General features: G+C 42.7%; 1 protein-coding gene across 1 annotated transcript in view; it reads left to right on the top strand.

Annotated features, from left to right (window-relative positions):
• SNRK (SNF related kinase) overlaps positions 1 to 12,751 on the top strand; it is a 189,713-nt gene that overhangs the window by 43,667 nt on the left and 133,295 nt on the right. The gene's annotated exons all lie outside the window — the stretch shown is intronic.

Raw genomic sequence — 12,751 nt, 5'->3', positions numbered from 1 at the left:
TGTGGCCTGGGATGCCAGCCAGAGCCTGCTCAGGACATCCCCCCCCCACCCCCCGGACCGTGAGGAGCCCACAAGTGCAGGGGAGTCAGTGCCTGTAGGCAATAAGGCCAGGTGCCTTGTTTTAAAGGTGCATAAACTGTGGCTGTGTGAAGTGCAGGGACCCCTTCCTGACAGCTGGTTGGGGACAGAGCTGGACGAGGGATTCTGTCTTGAGGCCTTCCACGGTACCCAGCGGAGGGCTCTGCCCACAGGAGGCCCTCGATAAGGATGTTGTGCATGAGTAAAGAAATGCCAGGGTCAAAAGAAGAGAGACCATAACAACACAACACAATGAACAATAGAGGTTCAAAAAAATAGGTCTATTTTGCTTTATATGACTGATTTTAATGTTTTAAAGTCGCAATATAGTTGATTTACAATATTGTGTAACTTTCAGGTGTACAGCACTGATTCAGATATATATATGTTATATAATAGATATATTTTTTCAGATTCTTTTCCATTATAGGTTATGACAAGATATTGAATATAATTCCCTGTGCTCTACAGTAGATTCTTGTTGTTTATCTGTTTTATGTATAGTAGTGTTATCTGTTAATCCCATACTCCTCATTTATCTCTCTGCCCCTTTCCCCTTTGGTAACCATAAGTTTGTTTTCTATGTAACTGTGTTGTTTTCCATGACTGCTTTTAAAAATCCCAAAATGTCATTTGAGAAAATGAGTAATTATAAAGGAAGACAGTCCTTCACCCCACAGCAATACACTTCTGCAAAGGTGGTAAAGCCCCAAGCTTACTGTCCCTTAGCTCTGCCTTCAACAGAGCTAAGGGACAGTAACGAAGCCCAGCGTCCGTGCACATAGATGAACGTGGGAACACGTGTGTGTGCTCCATATTTTTGCAGATAAAAATAGCTCATGAGCCTGGAAGAACAAGCTGCTTTAATTCTAGGAATTTGAAAAAAACACTTGTAGCCAAGAACAGATTCTCTGTTTTGAAGATAATTGGCATTTCCCCCCCAACCACAAATATTTTAAATATTAACATAAGTGAGATAACATGCAGAGGCAACGCCTCAGGCCCCAGTTCTGTGACCATGGGAATTCATTCCTTCTCCCCTTCTCTGCCTTTTCACTGTCTCCTGGTCCATCCAGGGAACTGTGATTGAATCTGTAGAACTGCTAAGTTCTAAAAAATAAGCTTCTCGTCTATCAGGTTAAGATATGCAGAAGATAATCCACATCCTCTTTTTTGTGTGTAAGGAGCTAGGTAGAAAATATTTATTTTGGAAGAAACCTGGCAAGAAGAAAGCCAGTTGAGGGATGGAGGTTCCTACTGCGTGGATAACCTGTTTAGCCAGCACCAGATGGTTTGAAGGGCGGGTAATGAGATCCAAAGTACTCTCTATCTAGGTCAGCGTTGAATCCAGTCCAGGTCACAAATCACAGAGAGTTGTTTGGCCAGATGTGTGTTCAGAGGCTGATGGAAATGAGAGGATGTTCTGAGACCCAGATATATTTGAATTTGGGTCTAATTTGGCTCCTTTGGGGGCCTGATTTCTCAGATGGAGCTGTCGTGGAAGGAAAGCTTTGTGTATAGGATGGATATACAACTGTGGTTCTTTCCCAAAAGGTTACAGAATGTCATGATCTGTAACCTTTTCTTTTCAGAAAGAAAAACATAGTGTCTAGTGTAAACTAGAACATCGGGAATCTCCTCATACATGGGAGATGAATGTAAATTATGACAACTTTTCTACAGATAAATTTGACCACGTATATCAAAAACTCCTAACAGTTTGCAAAGCATTTGCCCAGCATTCTACTTCTAGGAGTTTATTCTAAGCATATAATCAAGCATGTACCCTAAGATCTTTAGTAATAATAATAGTAATAATTTTTTCCAAAAATAGAGCAATGAACTAATCTTACTGTCCAACAATAGGGGATTTTTAAAAAATGATGGTACAATGTAATATCTTCAGTCACTAAGAAAAATATTGTAGGTATATATTTATTGACATAGAAAGATGTCTGTGGCCTATTGCTAAGTGGTAAAAAGCTGGTTATAAAATAGTCTGAGGCCATATTTGCTTTTCAAAAGCTTTTTACACACACATGCATGTACATACGAACATACACGTATATGTGCTTAGAAAAATATACGAAGGTTAGTCACGGTTATCTCTGGGTGATAGAATAACAGGCAGTTTTTCTTCCCTTCTTTTCAGTTTCTCTTCTGAATTTATAATAAACAAGCATTTACTTTTACGTCTTTTATTGAAAGGTATTTTAAAACAGAAATTAAGAGCCTTTCAGAAGGATTCTCTGTAGCGGTCAGAAGGACAGTAGTGGAGGGGTGTGATCTGTGGAGTTGGAGGTCCACCGAAGGAATGGGTAACCCAGACTCTGTCCTCTTCACGGGAGACGTGCTTTTAGGGAGTCAGCCCCAAGCTCATGTGGAATGACCTTGTGTGGAGTCCAGAAGCCTCTGTGGTCCTCCCCCAGCAATGCAGACACTGTGTGCTTTCGAACAGTCAGGCTGCACACACCGGCCAGGGGGTCGGAACGGGCAGTTCGTAGGCAGAACAGAACTAGTCTCTTTCTTTAAAGTTACTCCTCTTTGGCTCATTCCTCATCCTCAATGATTTAAACATTAAATTTCCTAATCCCTCAAGAGAGTTCATTGAAAATATGAAAGGAACCCAAATAACCATCAAGAGAAGACAGAGCCAGCCAAAGGCGGTTTCTTTTTAGTTTTACGTGTTCCTTCCTAACAACAGATGTCTCAGCCCCGGGGGAGCCCAGCTCGGGACTGATGCTCCTTTTTCCCTTTGGCTCTCTGGGGTCTGCGGTAAGCGCCCTCCAACCCTTCCAGCACAAGCATGTCCTCAACAAAAGTGGGTACAGCTGCAAATCGGGGATGAGTGAATCTGCCCCAGAATGCTAACATCAACTTGAATAGCAAGCCAGCCGGTGGCCCAGCCTAGGGTTTCCAGCCTCCAGGGTAAGAGCAGGGCTGGGGTGATGTGTACAGTTTGCCATGTGATGGGCTCCTGGAGTCCTGCATGGCAGGGTTCGGAGTTAGGAAGACATAAATGTGTAGAGGTGACCGTGCCTGGAGCTGAGAGACCCTGAGAGACCCACACTGCCATCCCCAGGCCCATCCACCTGCCCCTCTCGGTGCTACAGAGGAAGGGGCTTTGTGACCACTCAGGGCTGATTCTGAAGAATTAGAAGGCCAATGGCATAGCTTGTGGAGCTGCTTTGGATAAGTGACACAAACTCTTGGAATCCTTCTACCTTTGGAAAGTGGAAATAACACAAACCCAGGGAAGTTGTATTGATTAAATGAGACGATTGCCCTAGAAGAGTCTCGTGTGGAAGGTCTGTGGTACTTGTGAAAAAGAAGTCCCGAGTTCTCCCTTCTGATGTAACTTCCTGGGGGCAACGATTGCTAACCATTGACCCCAATATCAGCCTTCCCTTTCTTAGCTGTGCAACAGCTCCCCAGAATAAAATCCATTTCCCATCCTCTCCTGTAGCGAGAACATGAGAACATGTTCCGACCAGTGGAATATACATGGGAGGGTTACATGCAACTTACCTTATTAGAAGGAAGGGACCCTTTCATGCCTTCCTCTATCTCCTGGGCCAGACTCTAGACTTGATTAAGGCTGAAGCTTCAATAGTCAAATCATCACATTGGCCCATGAGCTGAGGGTGGCAGAGTGATAAGACAGAAGGAGCCTGGGTCCCTGACAACCTCACAGAACCATCACGGCAGCCCAGCTCCCTCCTGCTGGATTCATTTACAAGGAGGGAAAGAAACTTCTGTGCTATTTAAATCACTATTCTTTTGGATTTTCACTCATTTGCAGACAGGCCTAATGGTAACTTAATCATCACTCAAGCTGTATTTAAAGTTGGCTTTTTTTTTTTTTTGTCTCATCTGTGAAAACACTGGTTAGCAGCTTACCACCCTGATAGCAGCCATTCACATTTGTGAGATCTCCTAATAGAAGCCTCCCCCCACTCACAGCACCTTCTGTCACACTGTCCCCCCACTGACCTGTCTCCTTTTTGTCTATGGCAAGTCACTGCCCACCCTGAAGGGTTTCCCAGCTGATTCGAGGAACAGGGCTTGTCGGTGGGCACCAACCACAAGGAGACCCCAGAGTCACTGAATCTGTTCAAACAACAAAGGAAGTTATGTTTATAAGAGAGGAAGTGAATGCATATCCGGGGAGTGGGTGGAGGCTATAGTATTTGAAAAGCTTTGAACTGCAACATTTCAGAGACATTTTGAAAGACCCAGAAAGATCTGCGTGTAAACTTTTAGGCATGATTTATTTTTTCTTGAAACAGAAGATTTATTTTAGTCTCCCATTTCCTGTTTCTCTCTGTTTATTTTATGATAAGGGACGCTGATACGATGAAAGAAGCTTGTTCTGAACTAATTTTCTTTTCTAAAGATTTTTATCTCTGACAGTGTTTTGTAAAAAGCAAAAAAAAAGTTATTTTCTTGGCTATGATTTCTTTGAGGTGGCTTATTTTCCTTGCTAGAAAGAATTGTATAGGTTTTTTTGTTTCGTTTAGTCATTGCTGGTTTTTGGGTTTGTGTATGTGTGTGTGTGGTAAGATGTCCATAAAATATACCATTTTAACCATCTTTAAGTGTACAGTTCACTGGCATTAAGTGTATTCACGTTGTTGTACAACCATCGCCACCATCCATCTTCAGAATTTTTTCATTTTCCGAAACTGAAACACTGTCCGTGAAATAATAGCTTCCCACAGCTGCTGGCAACCCCTGTTACTGTCTGTCTCTGTGGATTTGCCTACTACGGGAACCTCAGTGAAGTGGAATCGTACAGTATTTGTCCTTTTGCGTCTGCCATTTCACTTCGCAGTGTGTCTTCAGGGTTCATCCACAATGTAGCATGTGTCAGAATCTCCTTCCTTTTTAAGGTTGAATAAGACTTATTTTATGTATATATCACGTTGAATAAGACTTATTTTATGTATGTACCACATTTCTTTTATCCATTCATCTGTGATGACCACTTGGGTTGCTTCCACCTTTTCGGCTATTGTGAGTAATGCTGCTATGGACATGGGTGTACAGATATCTGTTTGAGACCATGTTTTCAGTTCTTTGGGCTATATACCCAGGAGTGAGATTGGCTGGATCTTATGGTAGTTCTATGTTTAATTTTTTTGAGGAGCCATCCTACTGTTAGGGCTTACTTCAGAGTTAGAGCAGGACGGTGTAGTTTTTTTAGTAGTGGGCAAAACACTGGTTCCGAAACTGGTCTATGCATCAGAATTACCTGGGAACTCTTAAATACAAATTCTTGAGTTCCCCACTCTCCAAGTGAAATTATCTAGGGGGGGAGCCTGGAATCTGGAATTTAACAAGTTTCCTGTGACACTCATCTGTGGAGTGGCCTTTGGGACCAGCAGAGTTGGGAGGAGGGTTCCAGCTGCCCATATAACGTCCACTACACACACCCAAAGGGAGCTGAGCTTTGTCAGACACCGGGGCCCGCTCTGCCTACATCTCTTTGTATGGTAGGTGCTTCTTGTACGAAAGTAGGGAGTAAGGAAAGCCATCTCTGCAGCCTCCCGAGGAACCAGAAGAACAGCCCTCATTGCTCAGGATCCCCAGCTGCTTGAGGGTCTGGTTGTCCTTGTTCATCTCTCAGGAGGGGCAGAGGAGCCTCCTTGAGAGTTTTTCCATGCACATTTCCAGAGACAGGATCTGATTGGCCCTATTTTTCGCTATCCAGTGTCAAAGGCTCCTCTTTGACCGTACCTCCAGTGCCTGGAGTCAAGCCTCCATAGGTGGTTGGGCTTCCTTCTGCCCAGTCTACTGGAGCCTTCAGTAGGGATTCCTGGTTCAGTGGGTTGTGGCCAGGGTGGCGGGGTCACTTGGCACAAAGCCTGGCCCCTCGGCGCAGGAGGGAATATCTGTTTGGCCTCTCTCCCAACAGCGTGCACTTACAGGAATGCTCACAAGGGTCTGTGGATCCTCCAGGACAGGCAGCAGAATTTTTTTTTAATTAGGATTTTCTTTGTAGTTTTGTTTTGTAGTTTGGAATAAACTCATTCACAGGGAGCTTAGAAAGTTTAGAAACTACAGGAAGATAGAAGGAAGGAGGAAAAAAAAATCACTCCCGATCCCCCCCCCCAGAGTCTACCATTTTTAGTGAGTTTCCTCCTTGTCATTTTTTTTGCATAGTTTTTTTATTTGCTTATTTATCATTCTAAGTATTTCCCCATGTTATTATAAACTCGAAAACACATTTTAGTGGGTACATGGATCTACCATGGTTTATTTAATTCTTTTCCTACTGTTTAATATTTTTTGTTGTTTCTAATTTTTTAAAATTAATTAATTAATTAATTTATTTTTGGCTGTGTTGGGTCTTCGTTTCTGTGCGAGGGCTTTCTCTAGTGCGGCGATCGGGGGCCACTCTTCCTTGCAGTGCGTGGGCCACTCTTCATCGCAGTGCGCGGGCCTCTCACTGTCACGACCTCTCGTTGTGGAGCACAGGCTCCAGATGCACAGGCTCAGTAGTTGTGGCTCACGGGCCCAGTTGCTCCGTGGCATGTGGGATCTTCCCAGACGAGGGCTCGAACCCTTGTCCCCTGCATTAGCAGGCGGATTCTCAACCACTGCGCCACCAGGGAAGCCCTCTAATTTTTTCATCTATTGAAAATAGTACTACAACAAGTACCTTAAGACAGAAAGTCTCTTGCAAATTGTTTCCTTGGGCCAGAGTCCAAGAAATGGGATTAAGTTAAAGTCATGGACATATTTAAGGCCTTTGCTATGTATCTCATTTATGAAAGGATTGGTACCAAATTGTACAACCATTAGCAAAGTACAAAAGTGTGCATCATTACCTAGATTCTGACCTATTGGTTCACAGCTGTAAGTAATTTGGCACCCAGGGGACATTTGTCAATGTCTGGAGGCATGTTTGGTTTTCACAATGGGAAACCAATAGAGGCCAGGGTTGCTGCTGAGCATACTACAGTACACATTACAGTCACGTGCGATGAAGAATTATCTAGCCCACAATGTCCAGGGTGCCAAGGTGGAGAAACTCTACTGTAGCCATCACTTGGATCACAACCCTTTCAGAGAGAAAAATACAGAATCTTATCAGTCCAGTTTCAGGGCCCAGTTGTCAGCTGCTGTTGCTTCTCTTAGTGCCATATGATGTCAACGTTGAAAACTGGTCTAACGCTAGTTCACCGTGTCCTTGTCCAGGACTGGCAGCCTGCTCCAGAATCAGATTTCCCCTTGACCAACTCAGGGCACCACTCAAAGCACCCCTTCCCCTGGGGCCCTGAGAATTCTTACCAGTTACCTGCCAGTGGTTCAGTCTAGACCACTGCCACCCATCAGAAATGTTCTAGTACAATTAAACTTCAAAAGGGGGGATATATACTCTGATTTTGATAAGTATTCTGGGATCCTATGCAAATTTACCCACACATCGCCCCATTCAAGACCCACAGTAGCCTCTGTGTAATATACCAAAACCCTAGGACTTTGAGGATACAATTTCAAAATCATCAATCTAGTGTGTGGTAGAGCCAGCTAGCTCTTCCCAATATCTGTTCTCCCTTTCTTCCATTGCTAATAGAATCCCCAACTTTCAGTTGGTCAATGGCTTTTCAGAATAGACACCTCATTTCTCAGACTCTCTTGCAGCTACTCAATGGCTTAAAAGTAGAAATGTTGAATGTGACTTTGGGTGGTACCATTTAGAAAGGCAGCGTGCCCTTTTTCACTGACGGCAGAAATGTAGACATGCTAGCTTGATCTAGAGCAGCTGTCCTGGACCAGAGGTGGAAGTCAAGTTCAGAGGATGGCAGAGCAATGATACAGAAGGAGCCTGGGTCCTTGATGAATACAGAGTTAATGTTGTAGCCCCGTGCTCTTAGCACCAGGCTTCACTACTGGAAGAGAATAACCTCATGTTTGATTTAAGCCACTGTTGTCTTGGTCTCTGTTACAGTTGAACCTAATCCTAAATGACACATAATCCAAGTCTCTCACTTGAAAGATACAAATGGAGGCCTGAATGGATTATATCAGGCTCAGTTCATGGTGCCTTTTCTTTCAGCTGTCTGGGAGTTTACTAAATGAGATTTTTTAAATGTGTGAATCATTTAAGAGAAATGGTATATTTTGGGATAGCTTATGAGGTTGATAACACAAAAGAAGACAAAAGACTTGAATTTGGAGGAAGCAAAGGTTTCAGAGTAAGAGATGAAAGTCAGAGCACAGTCCAAAAAGGGGGAAAAAAACACAGCCTTCATATTTCAGGGTTAGATCTTCTGAATCAGGGAGTAGCTAAAACTCTAACGACACCCTTGGAGATGTAATGTTCCCGTTTTAGCAGTTAGCATGTCTGAATGCAGAGACTGTTTATAGCGTAGCGTAATTAGTAGATACTGCATGGAAGTGATTGTTGCTGGTTCAATTATTCTTTAATAGATTGGCTAGATCAAGGGGCTGCTCTGGAAGGAAAATCAACCTTTCTTTTCTCCCCATCAGGATAAGTGAGCACTCATAATTTATTATACTTATCCCCTTGGTTTCATTTCATTCACAAAGGAAATATATGCCCCTTCTTAAAATATACAGATTTATTTCCCCTAGCACCTAGCAGGTAAAGAAAAAGATAATTGGCATCCCACTGAGTTAGAAGAAAGTTGTGTCTGCACGTCACCTAAGCAACCAGTTACTCAGGACAATTCTGCCAAAACACCCGTCGATTCTGTGAAAAGTCCATCAGCCTGGTTGTGAGGCATCTCACAGCCTTCTTTTGCCCTTCCTGGCTTGAGTAACTCAATTTCTCATTTTCTACTGCCTGTATTGCTTCCTAAAGACACTGCTGCAGGTAGAGCTTTGATTTCTTAGAGGAAGTCATCTATCTTTAAAACTCTTTTTTAAAAAAAAAAATTTATTTATTTATTTGGCTGCACCAGATCTTAGTTGTGGCACACGGGCTCTTCATTGTGGCATGTGAACTCTTAGTTGCAGCATGCATGTGGGATATAGTTCCCTGACCAGGGATCAAACCTAGGCCCCCTGCATTGGGAGTGCGGAGTCTTAACCACTGCGCCACCAGGTAAGTCCCTATCTTTAAAATCCTTGTTTTTAAAAGTCACTAGGATTTTGCTTATGATTGTTAGAAAATTCTCTGCAGAAATGAAGTTCAGTTGCCCAGTGGAGCTTGGAGGGTCAGATGAAACCCAGTCCCTTGGACGAGTAGAAACAATTTGAAAGCTGGTCATTAATTGGCATTTTCCATTTTCTTCTTCCCAGTGCCCAGAAGATGGTTTTTCTTGGCTCTGGGACTAAATGGAGTGAACACCTGGTCCAGATTTGCTTGGCTCTTTCTTCTCTAAGCAACTAATTCCTGATGGAAAATATGCTTACAGCACTTAGACTCACACCAAAGACAAGGGAGAGCTTCCATTTATCCTGTCGCTTTGATTTCATTTCTGCTTCCTGAAGGTGTAGTCAGCCCAGGCAAGCCTCATCCGGTGCTTCACGACACAGAAAAGAGTTTGGCCTGGCTGACTGTATGATTATCACAGTGCAACAGAACCTTGGCAGTAGCCTTTTAAGCAGGGTGCTGTGTCTCTGAAGACCGCATCGCAAAAGAGAAACTCAGAGCTGCACCAAGATTCAACCTGCAAAACGTGCGGGTGACCAGCCCTGCGTACACCCACTTTTCTATGCCAAGTTACTCTTCTCATCTGCGACTGGCCTACTTACTTTCATTCTGCCTTCTTCTCCCATACTCCTTAGTCTAGCCTGTTCCATGAGCTGCCACACCCTGATTCTATCTGATGTTTTCATCCCCCACTTCAACCAGTGGTGCTGGTAGAAGTCGGCTCCTACTGGCTCAAGAAAGCGATGGTGCATTGTTCTTCCCAATGTCATGTTCAAAAATATGACATTGGTGGCTTGCAATTGGGCATGGTAAGGGTAATTGCATCACAGAAATCAGCAAATCCTACAGATAGGGCTTCTCCCCCCTCCAGAGAGCCAGTTGTTAAACATTTACTACCATCCAACTGAATTTACTCCTTTTCAAAAGTTAAATCAAATAAGGATCGATTTTATTTTGACAAATGTTTAGCTGTATCCTCAGCCCTAGAATAACAAAAAAGAGTATCAATCCTGGGCAAAATGGTTATACATACCCTATGTAGCACTGCACAGTTTTCTTCAGAACAGGCTCCTCCAAATGGGTCCCCCTCCCCTCCTTCACGACTCTGATCTACCTGCAAGCCAGCCTCAGCAAGGCTGGAGCACCTGGAGCTTTCATGACCATTCTCCCCTGTCAAAACTTTAAAGAAAAATTTTTATTGGAGTATAGTTGATTTACAATGTTGCGTTAGTTTCAGGTGTACAGCAAAGTGATTCAGTTATACATATACATCTACTCTTTTTTAGATTCTTTTCCCATATAGGTCATTACAGAGTGCTGAGTAGAGTTCCCTGTGCTATACAGTAGGTCCTCCTTATTAGTTATCTATTTTATATATAGTAGTGTATATATGTCAGTCCCCGTCTCCCAGTTTATCCCTCTCCCACCCCTTTCCCCCTGGTTCCCCTATCAAAACTTGCCTGACCAGTGTTCCATTTACCTATGGCAAATTGGTAAACGCATTCTAACTGGGTATTGCCCCATATTTTATTTCTCTTAGATGAATATATTTTTAACACAGGGCTTTCAATGTCTTAGCTCCAAGAATCAGGGGAATTTCAGTCACCTTGCCAAGGCTAGCAAATATTTAGAGAGCAGTGAAACCAATTACTCTCCTAAATAGACCTTACATACTTATTTCAATAAAGAATTACAAGATGATAGTCACTTTAGAAAATAATTTGGCATTTCAAATGTCAAACATTAAAACCTTATGACTGGGGCTTCCCTGGTGGTGCAGTGGTTGAGAGTCTGCCTGACAGTGCAAGGGGACACGGGTTCGTGCCCTGGTCCGGGAAGATCCCGCATGCCGCGGAGCGGCTGGGCCCGTGAGCCATGGCCGCTGAGCCTGTGCGTCCGGAGCCTGTGCTCCGCAACGGGAGAGGCCACGACAGTGAGGGGCCCGCGTACTGCAAAAAAAAACAAAACCAAAAAACCTTATGACTTACAAGGTATTCCACCCTAGGTATATAGCTAAGAAAATTGAAAATGTACATCTACACAAAAACTTGTATGTGAATGTTCATGGCGGTACTATTCATAATGGCTAAACAGTGGAAATCATTCAAATGTCCATCAACTAATAAATGGATAAATAAAATATGGTTGGGACTTCCCTGGTGGCTCAGTGGTTAAGAATCCGCCTGCCAATGCAGTGGACACAGGTTCAATCCCTCGTCCGGGAAGATCTCACATGCTGCGGAGCAACTAAGCCAGGCTCTACTGAGCCTGTGCTCTAGAGCCCGCGAGCCACAACTACTGAGCCCATGTGCTGCAACTACTGAAGCCTACGCGCCTAGAGCCCGTGCTCCGCAACAAGAGAAGCCCCCACTCACCGCAGCTAGAGGAAGCTCGCGTGCAGCAATGAAGACCCAATGCAGCCAAAAATAAATAAAATAAATAAATTAAAAAAAATATGGTCTACCATACAATGGAATATTAAGACATAAAAAGAAATGAAGTACTAATACACGCTACAAAATAGGTAAACCTTGAAAACATGTAAGGTGAAAGAAACCAGACACAAAAGACCACACACTATAAGATTCCATTTATATGAAATGCTCAGAATAGGCAAATCCAGACGGAAAGTAATAAAGACAGAAAGTTGATTAGTGGTTTCCAGGGACTAAGGTGGAGGGGGAGTAGCAAGTGACTGCTAATGGGTATGGAGTTTCTTTGGGGGTTGATAAAGATGTTCTTACATTAGATAGTGGTGAGGGTTACACATCTCTATGAATATAGGAAAAAACACTGAATTGTACACTTTTCAAGGGTGAATTCTATGGCATGTGAATTATGTATCAATAAAGCTGTTCTTCTTATTTTTTTGTAATTCTATTTTTTTAATTTTAATTTTATTGGAGTATGGTCGATTTACAATGTTGTGTTAGTTTCAGGTGTGCAGCAAAGTGATTCAGTTATACATATACATATGTTCATTCTTTTTCATATTCTTTTTTCATATATGTTATCACAGAATATTGAGTAGAGTTCCCTGAGCTCTTCAGTAGGTCCTTGTTGGTTGTCTGTCTTATATATAGTAGTTATGTTCATCCCAAGCTCCTGATTTGTCCCCCCCATCACATTTCCCCTTTGGCAGCCATAAGTTTGTTTTCGATATCTGTAATTCTGTTTCTGTCTTGTAAGTCGGTTCGTTTGTATAATTTTTTAAAATTAGATTCCACATATGATTCATAGGAGTGATGTCGTATGATATTTGTCTTTCTCTGTCTGACTTACTTCACTTAGTATGATAATCTCTAGGTCCATCCATGTTGCTTCCATGTCTTGGCTATTGTAAATAGTTAAAGCTGTTATTTTTTTAAAAAATCCACAGTTTTGTATCCACAGAAAAAAACGACTATGGACTTGTGTAGTACTGTAGTACTTATCTATTGAAAACAACCTGCATATGAGCACATGCAGTTCATACCGTGTTATTCAAGGGTCAACTGTATTTAGATATAAACTTAAAAATATATACAAGATCTCTATATGAGGAAA

This window comes from Pseudorca crassidens, chromosome 10 (assembly GCF_039906515.1).
Source record: "Pseudorca crassidens isolate mPseCra1 chromosome 10, mPseCra1.hap1, whole genome shotgun sequence".
NCBI classification, from domain to species: Eukaryota; Metazoa; Chordata; class Mammalia; order Artiodactyla; family Delphinidae; genus Pseudorca; species Pseudorca crassidens.
This window is presented reverse-complemented; position numbering and strand designations above follow the sequence as displayed.